This window comes from Pan troglodytes, chromosome 23 (genome assembly GCF_028858775.2).
Source record: "Pan troglodytes isolate AG18354 chromosome 23, NHGRI_mPanTro3-v2.0_pri, whole genome shotgun sequence".
Taxonomy (NCBI): domain Eukaryota; kingdom Metazoa; phylum Chordata; class Mammalia; order Primates; family Hominidae; genus Pan; species Pan troglodytes.
Window position 1 is genome coordinate 1,072,192 of NC_086016.1, and position 23,624 is coordinate 1,095,815.

Below are 23,624 nucleotides of genomic sequence, written 5' to 3' on the forward strand. Positions count from 1 at the left end.
GCACATACCTCACACCGCACACACACACACACACACACACACACACACACACGCACACACACGCACACACACTCCTTCTTTCTGCGAGTTAGAAAATTAGTAGGGGCCCCTGGGAGCTGCAGGTTTCCTAATCATGTCTGCACCTAAGAACAGTAGGGTCTTGTCTGGCTCTTCTTATGAACGGTCCCCCAGCCCGGACTCCCCAAGGTCCATGCGAGCTTCACCCAGCTTCTCCCTCTCCCCTATCAGAAACTCAGGCTTAAGGGGAAGCTCCTCACCAGGGATCCGGAGCTACCATTCACCATCCCCTAGGGCTTCACCACACTCACCTCTGTCATCACCAGAATCCCACAAGCTCCCATTTCCCTGTCCTCACCGTGATGGGCAATCAATGAAGCCATTGGGCTCTCCCGTGTCCTCCTCTGAGGATTCCTCAGAGTCCCCACGTTCATCAATAATATACCACATGTTCTTACTGCCATCACCCAGCAGCTCACCCCCAGCTCTCGGGGGGTCTCCTGTGTCTCCCAGCTACTCTCCAAACAACCCCAGATTTCAGCTGGAGTCAGCCCCCCACACCCAGGAATCACCTACCAACTCACGAGCCTCACGGTGCTCCACCCCTGTGTCTTTCATCTCTTCACCCCCAGGCCTCAGGGACTCTCCTGTGGCTCCCAGTTACTCTCCAGCCATCCCCAGGTTCCTGCGGGAGTCAGCCCCATGCACCCAGGAGTCCCCCAGAGACTCACACGTCTCGGGAGAATATGAGCGGTCCCCCAGCCCTGACTCCTCAAGATTCATGCCTGCCTCACCCAGCTTCTCCCTCTCCCCTCCCAGAAACTCAGACCCAAGGGGCAGCTCCTCACCAGGGATGTGGAAGTACTCTACATCACCCCGCAGGGCTTCACCACTCTCACATCCATCATCAACAGAACTCCACAACTTTACGTTTCCCTTTCCTAACCAAGCAGGACAGTCACTCATGTCATTGTGTTCTCCCGTGTCCTCCTCTGGAGATTCTCCACAGTCACCTCATTCATCAATAATATACCATATGTTCTTACTGCCATCATCCAGCAGCTCACCCCCAGCCACCCATGACTCGCCTGTCTGTCCCAGCTACTCTCCAACTACGCCCAGATTTCAGCGGCAGTCTCTACCCCACACCCCAGAAACACCTACAAACTCACAGACCTCAGTGGGATCCTCGCCAGTCTCTCTCACGTCTTCACCCCCAGCCCTTACGGACCCTCCAGTCTGTCCCAGCTACTCTCCAACCACGCCCACATTTCAGCGCGGGTCAGTTCCAGGAACCCAGGGATCACCACCAAGCCCACCACTTTCACTGAGTTACTCCCCAGTCTCCAGCACGTCTTTATCTCCAACCCTCAGGGACTCGCCTGTCTGTCCCAGCTACCCTCCAAACACGCCCACACTTCAGCGGGAGTTCGTTGCAGGCACCCAGAAATCACCACCAAACTCACCAATTTCACTGCGTTACTCCCCAGTCTCTCTCATGTCTTCACCATCCCTCAGGGACTCTCCCGTCTGTCCCAGCTACTCTCCAACCACGCCCACATTTCAGCTGGAGTCAGTTCCAGGCACCCCGGACTCACCACCAAACTCACCAATTTCACTCAGTTACTCCTCAGTCTCTAGCACGCCTTTATCTCCAACCCTCAGGGACTCTCCTGTGTGTCCCAGCTACTCTCCAACCACGCCCACACTTCAGCGGGAGTCAGTTCCAGGCACCCAGGAATCACCATCAAACTCACCAATTTCACTGCGTTACTCCCCAGTCTCTCTCGTGTCTTCACCATCCCTCAGGGACTCTCCCGTCTGTCCCAGCTACTCTCCAACCACGCCCACATTTCAGCTGGGGTCAGTTCCAGGCACCCCGGACTCACCACCAAACTCACCAGTTTCACTGAGGTACTCCCCGGTCTCTCTCATGTCTTCACCCCCAGCCCTCAGGGACTCTCCTGTGTGTCCCAGCTACTCTCCATCCATGCCCAGATTTCAGCGGGAGTCCGTTCCAGGCACCCAGGTATCACCACCAAACTCAGCAGTTTCGCTGAGTTACTCCCCAGTCTCTCTCATGTCTTCACCCCCAGCCCCCTGGGACTCTCCTGTCTGTCCCAGCTACTCTCCCACCACGCCCAGATTTCAGCGGGAGTCAGCCTCCCACACTCCGGAATCACCTACAGACTCACAGACTTCACTGAGGTCCTCCCTGGTCTCTCTCAGGTCTTTGCCCTCAGCCCACAGGGACTCTTGTGTCTCTTTCAGCTACTCTCAAAACTTCTCCAGATTCCAGCTGGAGTCAGTTCCAGGCACCCACGATACACCACCGAACTCACGAATTTCACTGACTTACTCCCCAGTCTCCCTCATGTTCTCACCCCCAGCCCTCAGGGACTCTTCTGTCTCTCTCAGCTACTCTCCAACCATCTCCAGATTGCACCTGGAGTCAGCTTCCCGCACCCAGGAATCATCTACAAACTCACGGACCTTACTGCCACCCTCCCCCATTTCTTTCACCTCTTCACCCCCTGCCTTAAGGGACTCTCCTGGGCCTCCCAGCTTCTCTCCAGCCTTCCCCAGATTTCTGCCACAGGCAGCCCCAGGCACCCAGGGCAACCATAGACACTCACAGGCCTCACGAGACTATCTCCCTATGACCTGTACCTACACAGGGATGGCTCTCACGCATCCCTCAGTGACCCCAAACCCATCTCCACTTACACTCAGACACTCCCAGGGCCTGACCGCTACTCCCCGTTATTGTCCTTCCGTTCGAAGCCCTGGCCAATCTACTAGCCCACATGACGCAGTTACCTGGCCATTTCTCCACGGTTCCCGTGAGGGCCCCACGCCCAGCCGCACAAGAGCCCCTCCTGCATTCCGTCCTCACACGCAGGCCTGTCCATCTACTTGCTACTGTCACACTCTTGCCAGCAGAAGAGGCCCCTGTAATGGCCGATATCACCACCCAGTCTATCCTCACCCCACAGCTGTGCAGCGGGTCCCTCCTGCTGGCCCACGTGGCTGCCAGAGCCCATGCTGGCACGACGCTCCAGCAGGTCGGCGTCCCTGCGGGCCACACTACCGGTGACATGGCTAGCATGACCCTCCTTCCTGGCAGTGACACTGTTGATGTGAACCCCAGTTTCACATCTGTCATTTCTAAACAGGACCATTTTCCCTTTTCGCTCTCCCTTCCTTTCACAGGGCTTTTCGTTCTCTCTGTTTCTGCCTCCGTTTCAGATATTTACTCACCTTTTTCTCTCTCACTATGTCTGCCGTGGTCTCCATGAGAGTGCGCCACTTAAGATTCCCCCATTAAAAGTCATGAATTGAGTGGCTTTTAGTACACCTGTGGTTGTGCACATTCAATTATAATTCGCAATCCATTGTAGAACGTCTTATCACCCCCGACCAGAGAAAAACCCTGTAGACATTAGTCACTCCTCATTCTATCTCAAACCCTCTCCCTGACCCTCAGCCCTAGGTAGCAACTACCTAGTGCGATCAATCCCATATGCATAGATTTCCATATTGTAGACATTTCCTATAAACGGAATTGCACAATAGGTGAGCTGTTATGACTGACATAACACGTAGCACAATATTTTCAAGATTCATCCACATTGTAGGCTTACCCACAGGGGGAAACCATTTTTTTGGGGGGGTTTTAGTAACACCGGGTGTTTTCTCCTTCCTTTCGTCCTTCTTTCCTTCCTTCCTTCCTTCCTTCCTTCTTTCCTACCTTCCTTCTTTCCTTCCTTCCTTCCTTCCTTCCTTCCTCCTACTTCTCTCTTACTCCTTCTGCCCTCTCTCTTTCATATGCCTTAGGTGCATCCCACATTCTGCATTTTTTTGGGGAAATCCACGACAGGTGCAGGAAAATTGTGTTATTGTAACTATTTACCGCTATCTCTCTTTCACGGCTCTCCATCAGTTGTGAACATCTATTGGTTTATCCCAAGTCACTAAGCATATGTTTATTAGGTACACCTGTTTTTCCTTATACAGCTGTTTCTGGAGTCTAGGGTCGCATACTCATAAACCCAGTGTAACTCAGAAACGCATCTAATAGTCCAATAAACCCATCATAACGTTGAAAAATCATAAATCAAACCATCATAAGTCACGGTTTGTCCGTGGATATGGGCGTCATCAATTCCATTGTATTCAGTCATGCTGTACACCATTAACCACGGCAGACTGACTGGGAGTGGATATTGATACCATTATAAAAGTCAGTTATTAGAGGGATACTTCTTTAACCTGACTGAAGAACTGATCTAATGGCTTTAGTCGAGTGCATGATTATGTGAGATGTTTTGAGACAGAGTAGTACATTTGTGAATGAAATTTGATGGCTTTTTTTCACTTAGTAGGAACCATTGTGTGTGGAAAAGTGAGAGAATTGCTTTCTGCTGTAGAGTCTGGCATTCATTGTAGATTTAAGCTTATTTTTCTGGGAGCAAATCTTATTCAATAAAATACTACTCTTTATACTAAAAAACAAAAACAGTGGTGATGTGTGGTCATTATCCTCAGCAAACTAATCCAGGGAAAGAAAACCAAACGCCACATTCTCACTTATAATGGGAGCTGAAAAAGGAGATCACATGGACACAGGAAGGGGAACAACACACACTGGGGCCTTTCGGGGGGCAGAGCGTTAAGAAGAACAGCTACTGCATGCTGGGCTTAATGCCTAGGTGATGGGTTGACAGGTGCAGCAAACCACCATGGCACACGTTTACCTTAGTAAGAAATCTGCACATCCTGCACATATACCCCAGAACTTAGAAACGAAACGAAACAAAAGAAAACGAAAAAGCAATAGCAAAACGCTAAAGGCAAACTAAAGTTTCAAACTCAGAACGTGACAGACCAATGTTTGGTTCAAATCATGGTTCTCAACCCAGGTGCCATAAGGTCAGGATAAAGAATTTGATTACATATTGTAAATAAGACATGCAGCAAATGACCAGAAAGATTATTCTCAACATATGTGTGTCTTCTAATTCAATGGTGACGCTACCTACCGGGACATAGCATTAGATTCCAAAGGGCCGGGTCCCGCCACACAGGCCTCCCACACTAATAACAATGGGAAGCATTGTAAAACGTGGTTTTACCTGTGCTTCTCAGCAACTGGCTATAAATCAGGTTGCCACCACTCCCAGATTTAGTTGCATTCATTTGCTGGAAGAGCTCACAGCACGCAGGGAAGCACTTACAGTTGCCGTTGTATTTTAGCGGACATTGCAAAAAGTTCAGAAATTAATGTGGGGCCCGGCATGTGGGGAGGGGCGCACTACCTTCCAGGAAGTGTTATCCAGAAGCTCTCTGATCCCAGTCCTTTTGGGTTTTTATGGAGACCTCATTCTATAGGCATGATGGGTTAAACCATAGGCTATTGGTGATCAACTCCACCTGAGGCTCTCAACCCTCCCTGGAAATTGGGGTTGAGGCTTTGCCATTCTCAGTCTGACTAAAAGAATTTACCCAAACGGAATTTTGAAACAGATGAGCATAACTGGAATCTTAATTAGATGATTGGATTATCTGGAGCCACACCTTGATATTCCTAACCCGAGCACCCTCATCCAACGAATGCTCCACCCAACTGGCTCCCAAGTCTCTACGTGGTTCCAGAGCAGAAGAATGTTTATACAACGCATATCTCCACCTTTTCTTCAAAGTCTTTTCGCTTACACGGAAAGACTTCTTAAACTGCCATGCATCAGGGTCGGGGGAGGTCTTGTTACAACGCAGATCTGTGGATCTCCGGGTTTTGATTGTGGCAAGGATGCTGCTGGTGTCAAAACCACAACGTGGGAACCACAGAACCACTAGTTGGTTTTCAGTGTTTCAGTGCATACAATTCCTAACATATCTGGCCAAGAAAACTTGTAAGTTCTTAGATTGTCCCAAAGGTGGCGCATGAAATCAAAGCAGGAGAACAGTTTCCCACGAGGTGTAGCCTGGGAAAGTTGGGGGTGACTGATGGAAAGGAGGAGTGAAGCTCCGCCCTTTCCGCTGCTAGGCTGCGCCCGAGGCTATTTAAACCCACCCTGGCTGGCCTGTACTCAGATCTTCGCGGAGCGGATCAGCGGCCGGAGCGTTTGGCGGACTCTGCGTGGACTTGGAGCTCACAGCGTCTTGCGACTTGGAAGCGGATTCAGAGGACAGGACAGAACACTTGGGCAAGTGAATCTCTGTCTGTCTGTCTGTCTGTCTGTCTGTCTCATTGGTTGGTTGATTTCCATTTTCTTAAGGGGCACATACCTCACACCGCACACACACACACACACACACACACACACACACACGCACACACACGCACACACACTCCTTCTTTCTGCGAGTTAGAAAATTAGTAGGGGCCCCTGGGAGCTGCAGGTTTCCTAATCATGTCTGCACCTAAGAACAGTAGGGTCTTGTCTGGCTCTTCTTATGAACGGTCCCCCAGCCCGGACTCCCCAAGGTCCATGCGAGCTTCACCCAGCTTCTCCCTCTCCCCTATCAGAAACTCAGGCTTAAGGGGAAGCTCCTCACCAGGGATCCGGAGCTACCATTCACCATCCCCTAGGGCTTCACCACACTCACCTCTGTCATCACCAGAATCCCACAAGCTCCCATTTCCCTGTCCTCACCGTGATGGGCAATCAATGAAGCCATTGGGCTCTCCCGTGTCCTCCTCTGAGGATTCCTCAGAGTCCCCACGTTCATCAATAATATACCACATGTTCTTACTGCCATCACCCAGCAGCTCACCCCCAGCTCTCGGGGGGTCTCCTGTGTCTCCCAGCTACTCTCCAAACAACCCCAGATTTCAGCTGGAGTCAGCCCCCCACACCCAGGAATCACCTACCAACTCACGAGCCTCACGGTGCTCCACCCCTGTGTCTTTCATCTCTTCACCCCCAGGCCTCAGGGACTCTCCTGTGGCTCCCAGTTACTCTCCAGCCATCCCCAGGTTCCTGCGGGAGTCAGCCCCATGCACCCAGGAGTCCCCCAGAGACTCACACGTCTCGGGAGAATATGAGCGGTCCCCCAGCCCTGACTCCTCAAGATTCATGCCTGCCTCACCCAGCTTCTCCCTCTCCCCTCCCAGAAACTCAGACCCAAGGGGCAGCTCCTCACCAGGGATGTGGAAGTACTCTACATCACCCCGCAGGGCTTCACCACTCTCACATCCATCATCAACAGAACTCCACAACTTTACGTTTCCCTTTCCTAACCAAGCAGGACAGTCACTCATGTCATTGTGTTCTCCCGTGTCCTCCTCTGGAGATTCTCCACAGTCACCTCATTCATCAATAATATACCATATGTTCTTACTGCCATCATCCAGCAGCTCACCCCCAGCCACCCATGACTCGCCTGTCTGTCCCAGCTACTCTCCAACTACGCCCAGATTTCAGCGGCAGTCTCTACCCCACACCCCAGAAACACCTACAAACTCACAGACCTCAGTGGGATCCTCGCCAGTCTCTCTCACGTCTTCACCCCCAGCCCTTACGGACCCTCCAGTCTGTCCCAGCTACTCTCCAACCACGCCCACATTTCAGCGCGGGTCAGTTCCAGGAACCCAGGGATCACCACCAAGCCCACCACTTTCACTGAGTTACTCCCCAGTCTCCAGCACGTCTTTATCTCCAACCCTCAGGGACTCGCCTGTCTGTCCCAGCTACCCTCCAAACACGCCCACACTTCAGCGGGAGTTCGTTGCAGGCACCCAGAAATCACCACCAAACTCACCAATTTCACTGCGTTACTCCCCAGTCTCTCTCATGTCTTCACCATCCCTCAGGGACTCTCCCGTCTGTCCCAGCTACTCTCCAACCACGCCCACATTTCAGCTGGAGTCAGTTCCAGGCACCCCGGACTCACCACCAAACTCACCAATTTCACTCAGTTACTCCTCAGTCTCTAGCACGCCTTTATCTCCAACCCTCAGGGACTCTCCTGTGTGTCCCAGCTACTCTCCAACCACGCCCACACTTCAGCGGGAGTCAGTTCCAGGCACCCAGGAATCACCATCAAACTCACCAATTTCACTGCGTTACTCCCCAGTCTCTCTCGTGTCTTCACCATCCCTCAGGGACTCTCCCGTCTGTCCCAGCTACTCTCCAACCACGCCCACATTTCAGCTGGGGTCAGTTCCAGGCACCCCGGACTCACCACCAAACTCACCAGTTTCACTGAGGTACTCCCCGGTCTCTCTCATGTCTTCACCCCCAGCCCTCAGGGACTCTCCTGTGTGTCCCAGCTACTCTCCATCCATGCCCAGATTTCAGCGGGAGTCCGTTCCAGGCACCCAGGTATCACCACCAAACTCAGCAGTTTCGCTGAGTTACTCCCCAGTCTCTCTCATGTCTTCACCCCCAGCCCCCTGGGACTCTCCTGTCTGTCCCAGCTACTCTCCCACCACGCCCAGATTTCAGCGGGAGTCAGCCTCCCACACTCCGGAATCACCTACAGACTCACAGACTTCACTGAGGTCCTCCCTGGTCTCTCTCAGGTCTTTGCCCTCAGCCCACAGGGACTCTTGTGTCTCTTTCAGCTACTCTCAAAACTTCTCCAGATTCCAGCTGGAGTCAGTTCCAGGCACCCACGATACACCACCGAACTCACGAATTTCACTGACTTACTCCCCAGTCTCCCTCATGTTCTCACCCCCAGCCCTCAGGGACTCTTCTGTCTCTCTCAGCTACTCTCCAACCATCTCCAGATTGCACCTGGAGTCAGCTTCCCGCACCCAGGAATCATCTACAAACTCACGGACCTTACTGCCACCCTCCCCCATTTCTTTCACCTCTTCACCCCCTGCCTTAAGGGACTCTCCTGGGCCTCCCAGCTTCTCTCCAGCCTTCCCCAGATTTCTGCCACAGTCAGCCCCAGGCACCCAGGGCAACCATAGACACTCACAGGCCTCACGAGACTATCTCCCTATGACCTGTACCTACACAGGGATGGCTCTCACGCATCCCTCAGTGACCCCAAACCCATCTCCACTTACACTCAGACACTCCCAGGGCCTGACCGCTACTCCCCGTTATTGTCCTTCCGTTCGAAGCCCTGGCCAATCTACTAGCCCACATGACGCAGTTACCTGGCCATTTCTCCACGGTTCCCGTGAGGGCCCCACGCCCAGCCGCACAAGAGCCCCTCCTGCATTCCGTCCTCACACGCAGGCCTGTCCATCTACTTGCTACTGTCACACTCTTGCCAGCAGAAGAGGCCCCTGTAATGGCCGATATCACCACCCAGTCTATCCTCACCCCACAGCTGTGCAGCGGGTCCCTCCTGCTGGCCCACGTGGCTGCCAGAGCCCATGCTGGCACGACGCTCCAGCAGGTCGGCGTCCCTGCGGGCCACACTACCGGTGACATGGCTAGCATGACCCTCCTTCCTGGCAGTGACACTGTTGATGTGAACCCCAGTTTCACATCTGTCATTTCTAAACAGGACCATTTTCCCTTTTCGCTCTCCCTTCCTTTCACAGGGCTTTTCGTTCTCTCTGTTTCTGCCTCCGTTTCAGATATTTACTCACCTTTTTCTCTCTCACTATGTCTGCCGTGGTCTCCATGAGAGTGCGCCACTTAAGATTCCCCCATTAAAAGTCATGAATTGAGTGGCTTTTAGTACACCTGTGGTTGTGCACATTCAATTATAATTCGCAATCCATTGTAGAACGTCTTATCACCCCCGACCAGAGAAAAACCCTGTAGACATTAGTCACTCCTCATTCTGTCTCAAACCCTCTCCCTGACCCTCAGCCCTAGGTAGCAACTACCTAGTGCGATCAATCCCATATGCATAGATTTCCATATTGTAGACATTTCCTATAAACGGAATTGCACAATAGGTGAGCTGTTATGACTGACATAACACGTAGCACAATATTTTCAAGATTCATCCACATTGTAGGCTTACCCACAGGGGGAAACCATTTTTTTGGGGGGTTTTAGTAACACCGGGTGTTTTCTCCTTCCTTTCGTCCTTCTTTCCTTCCTTCCTTCCTTCCTTCTTTCCTACCTTCCTTCTTTCCTTCCTTCCTTCCTTCCTTCCTTCCTTCCTTCCTTCCTCCTACTTCTCTCTTACTCCTTCTGCCCTCTCTCTTTCATATGCCTTAGGTGCATCCCACATTCTGCATTTTTTTGGGGAAAGCCACGATAGGTGCAGGAAAATTGTGTTATTGTAACTATTTACCGCTATCTCTCTTTCACGGCTCTCCATCAGTTGTGAACATCTATTGGTTTATCCCAAGTCACTAAGCATATGTTTATTAGGTACACCTGTTTTTCCTTATACAGCTGTTTCTGGAGTCTAGGGTCGCATACTCATAAACCCAGTGTAACTCAGAAACGCATCTAATAGTCCAATAAACCCATCATAACGTTGAAAAATCATAAATCAAACCATCATAAGTCACGGTTTGTCCGTGGATATGGGCGTCATCAATTCCATTGTATTCAGTCATGCTGTACACCATTAACCACGGCAGACTGACTGGGAGTGGATATTGATACCATTATAAAAGTCAGTTATTAGAGGGATACTTCTTTAACCTGACTGAAGAACTGATCTAATGGCTTTAGTCGAGTGCATGATTATGTGAGATGTTTTGAGACAGAGTAGTACATTTGTGAATGAAATTTGATGGCTTTTTTTCACTTAGTAGGAACCATTGTGTGTGGAAAAGTGAGAGAATTGCTTTCTGCTGTAGAGTCTGGCATTCATTGTAGATTTAAGCTTATTTTTCTGGGAGCAAATCTTATTCAATAAAATACTACTCTTTATACTAAAAAACAAAAACAGTGGTGATGTGTGGTCATTATCCTCAGCAAACTAATCCAGGGAAAGAAAACCAAACGCCACATTCTCACTTATAATGGGAGCTGAAAAAGGAGATCACATGGACACAGGAAGGGGAACAACACACACTGGGGCCTTTCGGGGGGCAGAGCGTTAAGAAGAACAGCTACTGCATGCTGGGCTTAATGCCTAGGTGATGGGTTGACAGGTGCAGCAAACCACCATGGCACACGTTTACCTTAGTAAGAAATCTGCACATCCTGCACATATACCCTAGAACTTAGAAACGAAACGAAACAAAAGAAAACGAAAAAGCAATAGCAAAACGCTAAAGGCAAACTAAAGTTTCAAACTCAGAACGTGACAGACCAATGTTTGGTTCAAATCATGGTTCTCAACCCAGGTGCCATAAGGTCAGGATAAAGAATTTGATTACATATTGTAAATAAGACATGCAGCAAATGACCAGAAAGATTATTCTCAACATATGTGTGTCTTCTAATTCAATGGTGACGCTACCTACCGGGACATAGCATTAGATTCCAAAGGGCCGGGTCCCGCCACACAGGCCTCCCACACTAATAACAATGGGAAGCATTGTAAAACGTGGTTTTACCTGTGCTTCTCAGCAACTGGCTATAAATCAGGTTGCCACCACTCCCAGATTTAGTTGCATTCATTTGCTGGAAGAGCTCACAGCACGCAGGGAAGCACTTACAGTTGCCGTTGTATTTTAGCGGACATTGCAAAAAGTTCAGAAATTAATGTGGGGCCCGGCATGTGGGGAGGGGCGCACTACCTTCCAGGAAGTGTTATCCAGAAGCTCTCTGATCCCAGTCCTTTTGGGTTTTTATGGAGACCTCATTCTATAGGCATGATGGGTTAAACCATAGGCTATTGGTGATCAACTCCACCTGAGGCTCTCAACCCTCCCTGGAAATTGGGGTTGAGGCTTTGCCATTCTCAGTCTGACTAAAAGAATTTACCCAAACGGAATTTTGAAACAGATGAGCATAACTGGAATCTTAATTAGATGATTGGATTATCTGGAGCCACACCTTGATATTCCTAACCCGAGCACCCTCATCCAACGAATGCTCCACCCAACTGGCTCCCAAGTCTCTACGTGGTTCCAGAGCAGAAGAATGTTTATACAACGCATATCTCCACCTTTTCTTCAAAGTCTTTTCGCTTACACGGAAAGACTTCTTAAACTGCCATGCATCAGGGTCAGGGGGAGGTCTTGTTACAACGCAGATCTGTGGATCTCCGGGTTTTGATTGTGGCAAGGATGCTGCTGGTGTCAAAACCACAACGTGGGAACCACAGAACCACTAGTTGGTTTTCAGTGTTTCAGTGCATACAATTCCTAACGTATCTGGCCAAGAAAACTTGTAAGTTCTTAGATTGTCCCAAAGGTGGCGCATGAAATCAAAGCAGGAGAACAGTTTCCCACGAGGTGTAGCCTGGGAAAGTTGGGGGTGACTGATGGAAAGGAGGAGTGAAGCTCCGCCCTTTCCGCTGCTAGGCTGCGCCCGAGGCTATTTAAACCCACCCTGGCTGGCCTGTACTCAGATCTTCGCGGAGCGGATCAGCGGCCGGAGCGTTTGGCGGACTCTGCGTGGACTTGGAGCTCACAGCGTCTTGCGACTTGGAAGCGGATTCAGAGGACAGGACAGAACACTTGGGCAAGTGAATCTCTGTCTGTCTGTCTGTCTGTCTGTCTCTCATTGGTTGGTTGATTTCCATTTTCTTAAGGGGCACATACCTCACACCGCACACACACACACACACACACACACACACACACACACGCACACACACGCACACACACTCCTTCTTTCTGCGAGTTAGAAAATTAGTAGGGGCCCCTGGGAGCTGCAGGTTTCCTAATCATGTCTGCACCTAAGAACAGTAGGGTCTTGTCTGGCTCTTCTTATGAACGGTCCCCCAGCCCGGACTCCCCAAGGTCCATGCGAGCTTCACCCAGCTTCTCCCTCTCCCCTATCAGAAACTCAGGCTTAAGGGGAAGCTCCTCACCAGGGATCCGGAGCTACCATTCACCATCCCCTAGGGCTTCACCACACTCACCTCTGTCATCACCAGAATCCCACAAGCTCCCATTTCCCTGTCCTCACCGTGATGGGCAATCAATGAAGCCATTGGGCTCTCCCGTGTCCTCCTCTGAGGATTCCTCAGAGTCCCCACGTTCATCAATAATATACCACATGTTCTTACTGCCATCACCCAGCAGCTCACCCCCATTTCTCGGGGGGTCTCCTGTGTCTCCCAGCTACTCTCCAAACAACCCCAGATTTCAGCTGGAGTCAGCCCCCCACACCCAGGAATCACCTACCAACTCACGAGCCTCACGGTGCTCCACCCCTGTGTCTTTCATCTCTTCACCCCCAGGCCTCAGGGACTCTCCTGTGGCTCCCAGTTACTCTCCAGCCATCCCCAGGTTCCTGCGGGAGTCAGCCCCATGCACCCAGGAGTCCCCCAGAGACTCACACGTCTCGGGAGAATATGAGCGGTCCCCCAGCCCTGACTCCTCAAGATTCATGCCTGCCTCACCCAGCTTCTCCCTCTCCCCTCCCAGAAACTCAGACCCAAGGGGCAGCTCCTCACCAGGGATGTGGAAGTACTCTACATCACCCCGCAGGGCTTCACCACTCTCACATCCATCATCAACAGAACTCCACAACTTTACGTTTCCCTTTCCTAACCAAGCAGGACAGTCACTCATGTCATTGTGTTCTCCCGTGTCCTCCTCTGGAGATTCTCCACAGTCACCTCATTCATCAATAATATACCATATGTTCTTACTGCCATCATCCAGCAGCTCACCCCCAGCCACCCATGACTCGCCTGTCTGTCCCAGCTACTCTCCAACTACGCCCAGATTTCAGCGGCAGTCTCTACCCCACACCCCAGAAACACCTACAAACTCACAGACCTCAGTGGGATCCTCGCCAGTCTCTCTCACGTCTTCACCCCCAGCCCTTACGGACCCTCCAGTCTGTCCCAGCTACTCTCCAACCACGCCCACATTTCAGCGCGGGTCAGTTCCAGGAACCCAGGGATCACCACCAAGCCCACCACTTTCACTGAGTTACTCCCCAGTCTCCAGCACGTCTTTATCTCCAACCCTCAGGGACTCGCCTGTCTGTCCCAGCTACCCTCCAAACACGCCCACACTTCAGCGGGAGTTCGTTGCAGGCACCCAGAAATCACCACCAAACTCACCAATTTCACTGCGTTACTCCCCAGTCTCTCTCATGTCTTCACCATCCCTCAGGGACTCTCCCGTCTGTCCCAGCTACTCTCCAACCACGCCCACATTTCAGCTGGAGTCAGTTCCAGGCACCCCGGACTCACCACCAAACTCACCAATTTCACTCAGTTACTCCTCAGTCTCTAGCACGCCTTTATCTCCAACCCTCAGGGACTCTCCTGTGTGTCCCAGCTACTCTCCAACCACGCCCACACTTCAGCGGGAGTCAGTTCCAGGCACCCAGGAATCACCATCAAACTCACCAATTTCACTGCGTTACTCCCCAGTCTCTCTCGTGTCTTCACCATCCCTCAGGGACTCTCCCGTCTGTCCCAGCTACTCTCCAACCACGCCCACATTTCAGCTGGGGTCAGTTCCAGGCACCCCGGACTCACCACCAAACTCACCAGTTTCACTGAGGTACTCCCCGGTCTCTCTCATGTCTTCACCCCCAGCCCTCAGGGACTCTCCTGTGTGTCCCAGCTACTCTCCATCCATGCCCAGATTTCAGCGGGAGTCCGTTCCAGGCACCCAGGTATCACCACCAAACTCAGCAGTTTCGCTGAGTTACTCCCCAGTCTCTCTCATGTCTTCACCCCCAGCCCCCTGGGACTCTCCTGTCTGTCCCAGCTACTCTCCCACCACGCCCAGATTTCAGCGGGAGTCAGCCTCCCACACTCCGGAATCACCTACAGACTCACAGACTTCACTGAGGTCCTCCCTGGTCTCTCTCAGGTCTTTGCCCTCAGCCCACAGGGACTCTTGTGTCTCTTTCAGCTACTCTCAAAACTTCTCCAGATTCCAGCTGGAGTCAGTTCCAGGCACCCACGATACACCACCGAACTCACGAATTTCACTGACTTACTCCCCAGTCTCCCTCATGTTCTCACCCCCAGCCCTCAGGGACTCTTCTGTCTCTCTCAGCTACTCTCCAACCATCTCCAGATTGCACCTGGAGTCAGCTTCCCGCACCCAGGAATCATCTACAAACTCACGGACCTTACTGCCACCCTCCCCCATTTCTTTCACCTCTTCACCCCCTGCCTTAAGGGACTCTCCTGGGCCTCCCAGCTTCTCTCCAGCCTTCCCCAGATTTCTGCCACAGTCAGCCCCAGGCACCCAGGGCAACCATAGACACTCACAGGCCTCACGAGACTATCTCCCTATGACCTGTACCTACACAGGGATGGCTCTCACGCATCCCTCAGTGACCCCAAACCCATCTCCACTTACACTCAGACACTCCCAGGGCCTGACCGCTACTCCCCGTTATTGTCCTTCCGTTCGAAGCCCTGGCCAATCTACTAGCCCACATGACGCAGTTACCTGGCCATTTCTCCACGGTTCCCGTGAGGGCCCCACGCCCAGCCGCACAAGAGCCCCTCCTGCATTCCGTCCTCACACGCAGGCCTGTCCATCTACTTGCTACTGTCACACTCTTGCCAGCAGAAGAGGCCCCTGTAATGGCCGATATCACCACCCAGTCTATCCTCACCCCACAGCTGTGCAGCGGGTCCCTCCTGCTGGCCCACGTGGCTGCCAGAGCCCATGCTGGCACGACGCTCCAGCAGGTCGGCGTCCCTGCGGGCCACACTACCGGTGACATGGCTAGCATGACCCTCCTTCCTGGCAGTGACACTGTTGATGTGAACCCCAGTTTCACATCTGTCATTTCTAAACAGGACCATTTTCCCTTTTCGCTCTCCCTTCCTTTCACAGGGCTTTTCGTTCTCTCTGTTTCTGCCTCCGTTTCAGATATTTACTCACCTTTTTCTCTCTCACTATGTCTGCCGTGGTCTCCATGAGAGTGCGCCACTTAAGATTCCCCCATTAAAAGTCATGAATTGAGTGGCTTTTAGTACACCTGTGGTTGTGCACATTCAATTATAATTCGCAATCCATTGTAGAACGTCTTATCACCCCCGACCAGAGAAAAACCCTGTAGACATTAGTCACTCCTCATTCTGTCTCAAACCCTCTCCCTGACCCTCAGCCCTAGGTAGCAACTACCTAGTGCGATCAATCCCATATGCATAGATTTCCATATTGTAGACATTTCCTATAAACGGCATTGCACAATAGGTGAGCTGTTATGACTGACATAACACGTAGCACAATATTTTCAAGATTCATCCACATTGTAGGCTTACCCACAGGGGGAAACCATTTTTTTGGGGGGGTTTTAGTAACACCGGGTGTTTTCTCCTTCCTTTCGTCCTTCTTTCCTTCCTTCCTTCCTTCCTTCCTTCTTTCCTACCTTCCTTCTTTCCTTCCTTCCTTCCTTCCTTCCTTCCTTCCTTCCTTCCTCCTACTTCTCTCTTACTCCTTCTGCCCTCTCTCTTTCATATGCCTTAGGTGCATCCCACATTCTGCATTTTTTTGGGGAAATCCACGACAGGTGCAGGAAAATTGTGTTATTGTAACTATTTACCGCTATCTCTCTTTCACGGCTCTCCATCAGTTGTGAACATCTATTGGTTTATCCCAAGTCACTAAGCATATGTTTATTAGGTACACCTGTTTTTCCTTATACAGCTGTTTCTGGAGTCTAGGGTCGCATACTCATAAACCCAGTGTAACTCAGAAACGCATCTAATAGTCCAATAAACCCATCATAACGTTGAAAAATCATAAATCAAACCATCATAAGTCACGGTTTGTCCGTGGATATGGGCGTCATCAATTCCATTGTATTCAGTCATGCTGTACACCATTAACCACGGCAGACTGACTGGGAGTGGATATTGATACCATTATAAAAGTCAGTTATTAGAGGGATACTTCTTTAACCTGACTGAAGAACTGATCTAATGGCTTTAGTCGAGTGCATGATTATGTGAGATGTTTTGAGACAGAGTAGTACATTTGTGAATGAAATTTGATGGCTTTTTTTCACTTAGTAGGAACCATTGTGTGTGGAAAAGTGAGAGAATTGCTTTCTGCTGTAGAGTCTGGCATTCATTGTAGATTTAAGCTTATTTTTCTGGGAGCAAATCTTATTCAATAAAATACTACTCTTTATACTAAAAAACAAAAACAGTGGTGATGTGTGGTCATTATCCTCAGCAAACTAATCCAGGGAAAGAAAACCAAACGCCACATTCTCACTTATAATGGGAGCTGAAAAAGGAGATCACATGGACACAGGAAGGGGAACAACACACACTGGGGCCTTTCGGGGGGCAGAGCGTTAAGAAGAACAGCTACTGCATGCTGGGCTTAATGCCTAGGTGATGGGTTGACAGGTGCAGCAAACCACCATGGCACACGTTTACCTTAGTAAGAAATCTGCACATCCTGCACATATACCCTAGAACTTAGAAACGAAACGAAACAAAAGAAAACGAAAAAGCAATAGCAAAACGCTAAAGGCAAACTAAAGTTTCAAACTCAGAACGTGACAGACCAATGTTTGGTTCAAATCATGGTTCTCAACCCAGGTGCCATAAGGTCAGGATAAAGAATTTGATTACATATTGTAAATAAGACATGCAGCAAATGACCAGAAAGATTATTCTCAACATATGTGTGTCTTCTAATTCAATGGTGACGCTACCTACCGGGACATAGCATTAGATTCCAAAGGGCCGGGTCCCGCCACACAGGCCTCCCACACTAATAACAATGGGAAGCATTGTAAAACGTGGTTTTACCTGTGCTTCTCAGCAACTGGCTATAAATCAGGTTGCCACCACTCCCAGATTTAGTTGCATTCATTTGCTGGAAGAGCTCACAGCACGCAGGGAAGCACTTACAGTTGCCGTTGTATTTTAGCGGACATTGCAAAAAGTTCAGAAATTAATGTGGGGCCCGGCATGTGGGGAGGGGCGCACTACCTTCCAGGAAGTGTTATCCAGAAGCTCTCTGATCCCAGTCCTTTTGGGTTTTTATGGAGACCTCATTCTATAGGCATGATGGGTTAAACCATAGGCTATTGGTGATCAACTCCACCTGAGGCTCTCAACCCTCCCTGGAAATTGGGGTTGAGGCTTTGCCATTCTCAGTCTGACTAAAAGAATGTACCCAAACGGAATTTTGAAACAGATGAGCATAACTGGAATCTTAATTAGATGATTGGATTATCTGGAGCCACACCTTGATATTCCTAACCCGAGCACCCTCATCCAACGAATGCTCCACCCAACTGGCTCCCAAGTCTCTACGTGGTTCCAGAGCAGAAGAATGTTTATACAACGCATATCTCCACCTTTTCTTCAAAGTCTTTTCGCTTACACGGAAAGACTTCTTAAACTGCCATGCATCAGGGTCAGGGGGAGGTCTTGTTACAACGCAGATCTGTGGATCTCCGGGTTTTGATTGTGGCAAGGATGCTGCTGGTGTCAAAACCACAACGTGGGAACCACAGAACCACTAGTTGGTTTTCAGTGTTTCAGTGCATACAATTCCTAACGTATCTGGCCAAGAAAACTTGTAAGTTCTTAGATTGTCCCAAAGGTGGCGCATGAAATCAAAGCAGAACAGTTTCCCACGAGGTGTAGCCTGGGAAAGTTGGGGGTGACTGATGGAAAGGAGGAGTGAAGCTCCGCCCTTTCCGCTGCTAGGCTGCGCCCGAGGCTATTTAAACCCACCCTGGCTGGCCTGTACTCAGATCTTCGCGGAGCGGATCAGCGGCCGGAGCGTTTGGCGGACTCTGCGTGGACTTGGAGCTCACAGCGTCTTGCGACTTGGAAGCGGATTCAGAGGACAGGACAGAACACTTGGGCAAGTGAATCTCTGTCTGTCTGTCTGTCTGTCTGTCTGTCTCATTGGTTGGTTCATTTCCATTTTCTTAAGGGGCACATACCTCACACCGCACACACACACACACACACACACACACACACGCACGCACACACACGCACACACACTCCTTCTTTCTGCGAGTTAGAAAATTAGTAGGGGCCCCTGGGAGCTGCAGGTTTCCTAATCATGTCTGCACCTAAGAACAGTAGGGTCTTGTCTGGCTCTTCTTATGAACGGTCCCCCAGCCCGGACTCCCCAAGGTCCATGCGAGCTTCACCCAGCTTCTCCCTCTCCCCTATCAGAAACTCAGGCTTAAGGGGAAGCTCCTCACCAGGGATCCGGAGCTACCATTCACCATCCCCTAGGGCTTCACCACACTCACCTCTGTCATCACCAGAATCCCACAAGCTCCCATTTCCCTGTCCTCACCGTGATGGGCAATCAATGAAGCCATTGGGCTCTCCCGTGTCCTCCTCTGAGGATTCCTCAGAGTCCCCACGTTCATCAATAATATACCACATGTTCTTACTGCCATCACCCAGCAGCTCACCCCCAGCTCTCGGGGGGTCTCCTGTGTCTCCCAGCTACTCTCCAAACAACCCCAGATTTACAGTGTATAATATATATTTGGTGTACTTTTTGATATTTTATGTACAGTATATAAAACATATTTACTGTAATTTTTTGATATTTTATTTACAGTATATAATATATATTTGGTGTACTTTTCCATATTTTATGTACAGTATGTTATATATATTTACTGTACTTTTTGATGTTTTATGAAAGGTATTTAATATATATTTACTGTACTTTTTGATATTTCATTTACATTATATAATATGTATTTGCTGTATGTTTAGATAATATTATATGTACTGTATATAATATAAATTTACTATACTTTTTGATATTTTATTTACATTATATTATATATTTGGTGTACTTTTTGACATTTTACATACAGTATATAAAATATTTTTACTGTACATTTTGATATCTTAATTACAGTATATAATATATATTTGGTGTACTTTTGACATTTTATGTACAGTATATAAAATATGTTTACTGTACATTTTGATATTTTATTTACATTAAATATATATATTTGGTGTACATTTTGGCATTTTATATACAGCATTTAAAATATATTTACTGTACATTTTGGTATTTTATTTACAGTATAAACTATATATTTGGTGTACATTTTGCCATTTTATGTACAGTATATAAAATATATTTACTGTAGTTTTTCATATTTTATTTACAGTATATAATATATATTTGGTGTACTTTTTGATATTTTATTTACAATACACAAAATATATTTACAGTAATTTTTTGATATTTTATTTACACTGTATTATATATTTGGTGTACTTTTTGACATTTTATGTACAGTTTATAAAATATATTTACTGTAATTTTTGATATTTTATTTAGAGTATATAATATATATTTGGTGTACATTTTGACATTTTATGTTCAGCATATAAAATATATTTAGTGTACTTTTTGATATCTTATTTACAGTATATAATATATATTTGGTGTACTTTTTGACATTTTATGTACAGTATATAAAATATATTTTTAGTAATTTTTTGATATTCTATTTACAGTATGTAATATATATTTGGTGTACTTTTTCATATTTTATGTACAGTATGTAATATATATTTAGTGAACTTTTCATATTTTATGAAAGGTATGTAATATATTTACTGTTCTTTTTGAGATTTCATTTACAGTATATAATATGTATTTGGTGTACGTTTAGATAATATTGTATGTACAGAATATAAAATATACTTACTGTACATTTTGATATTTTATTTACAGTATATTATATATTTGGTGTACTTTTTGACATTTTATGTACAGTATATAAAATATATTTAATGTAATTTTTGACATTTTATTTAGAGTATATAATACATATTTGGTGTACTTTTTGACATTTTATTTACAGTATATAAAATAAATTTACTGTACCTTTTGATATCTTATTTACAGTATATAATATATATTTGGTGTACTTTTTGACATTTTATGTACATTATATAAAATATAGTTACTGTTCTTTTTGATATTTTATTTACACTAAAAATACATATTTGGTGCACTTTTTGGCATTGTATGTACATTATGTAAAATATATTTACTGTACATGTTGATATTTTATTTACAGTATAAAATATATATTTCGTGTACATTTTGCCATTTTATGTACAGTATAAAAAATATATTTACTGTAGTTTTTCATATTTTATTTACAGTACATAATATATATTTGTTATACTTTTTGATATTTTATGTACAGTATATAAAATATATTTACAGTACCTTTTTGGTATTTTATTTACACTATATTATATATTTGGTGTACTTTTTACATTTTATGTACAGTATATAAAATATATTTACTGTAATTTTTGATATTTTATTTAGAGCATTTAATATATATTTGTTGTACATTTTGACATTTTATGTTCAGTATATAAGCTATATTTACTGTACTTTTTGATATCTTATTTAGAGTGTATAGTATATATTTGGTGTACTTTTGACATTTTATATACAGTATATAAAACATATTTACAGTAATTTTTTGATATTTTATTTAGAGTATATAATATATATTTGGTGTACTTTTTCATATTTTATGTACAGGATGTTATACATATTTACTGTACTTTTTGATATTTTATGAAAGGTATGTAATATATATTTACTGTACTTTTTGATATTTCATTTACATTATATAATATGTATTTGCTGTACGTTTAGTTATTATATGTACAGTATATAATATAAGTTTACTGTACTTTTTGATATTTTATTTACATTATATTATATATTTGGTGTACTTTTTGACATTTTATGTACATTATATAAAATATATTTACTGTACGTCTTGATATCTTAATTACAATATATAGTATATATTTGGTGTACTTTTGACATTTTATGTACAGTATAAAAAATATATTTACTGTACAATTTAATATTTTATTTACAGTAAATATATATATTTGGTGTTCTTTTTGGCATTTTATATACAGCATGTAAAATATATTTAATGTACAATTTGATATTTTATTTACATTATAAAATATATATTTGGTGTACATTTTGCCATTTTATGTACAGTTTATAAAATGTATTTACTGTAGTTTTTGATATTTTATTTAGAGTATATAATATATATTTGGTGTACTTTTTGATATTTTGTGTACAGTATATAAAATATATCTACTGTACTTTTTGATATTTTATCTACATTATATTATATATAATTTGCATACTTTTTGACATTTTATGTACAGTATATAAAATATATTTACTGTAGTTTTTGATATTTTATTGCAAGTATATAATATATATTTGGTGTAATTTTTGACATTTTATGTACAGCATGTAAAATATATTTACTGTACATTTTGATATTTTATTTACAGTATATAATATATAATTTGTGTATTTTTTGATGTTTTATGTACAGTATATAAAATATTTTTACTGTAGTTTTTGTTATATTATTTATAGTATATAATATATATTTGGTGTACTTTTTGTTATATTATGTACAATATATAATATATATTTACTGTACATTTTGATATTTTATTTACAGAATATAATATATATTTGGTGTACTTTGTGATATTTTATGAACAGTGTAAAATATATATTTACTGTAATTTTTGATATTTTTTGTAATGTATCTAATATATATTTACTGTACTTTTTGATATTTCATTTAGAGTCTATAATATGTATTTGGTGTACTTTTAGATAATTTTAAATATACAATATACAAAATGTATGTACTGTAATTTTTGATATTTTATTTACAGTATATAATATATGTTTTGTGTACTTTTTTACGTTTTATGTACAGTACATAAAATATATTTACTGTAGTTTTTGATATATTATTTGCTGTATATAATATATATTTGGTGTACTTTTTGATTTTTTTTACAGTATGTAATATATATTTACTGTACTTTTTGATATTTTATGAAAGATATGTAATATATATTTACTGTACTTTTTCACATTCATTTACAGTATATAATATGTATTTCATGTACTTTTAGATAATAATACATGTACAGTATATAAAATATATATACTGTACTTTTTCATATTTTATTTAGAGTATATAAAATATATATACTGTACTTTTTCATATTTTATTTACAGTATATAATATCTATTTGGTGTACTTATTGACATATTATGTACAGTATATAAAATATATTTACAGTAATTTTTTGATATTTTATTTACAGTATATAATATATATTTGCTGTACTTTTTGATATTTTGGGTACAGTATATAAAATATATCTATTGTACTTTTTGATATTTTATATAGAGTATATAATATATATTTGGTTTACTTTTTGACATTTTATGTACAGTACATAAAATATATTTACTGTAGTTTTTGATATACTATTTACAGTATATAATATGTATTTTCTGTACTTTTTGATATTTTGTGTACAGTATATAAAATATATCTACTGTACTTTTTGATATTTTATTTACAGTATATAATGTATATTTAGTTTACTTTTTGACATTTTATGTACAGTATATAATATACATTTTCTGTACTTTTGATATTATATGAAAGGTATGTAATATATATTTACTGTACATTTTGATATTTCATTTACAGTATATAATATGTATTTGGTGTACTTTTAGAAAATATTATATGTACAGTGTATAAAATATATTTACT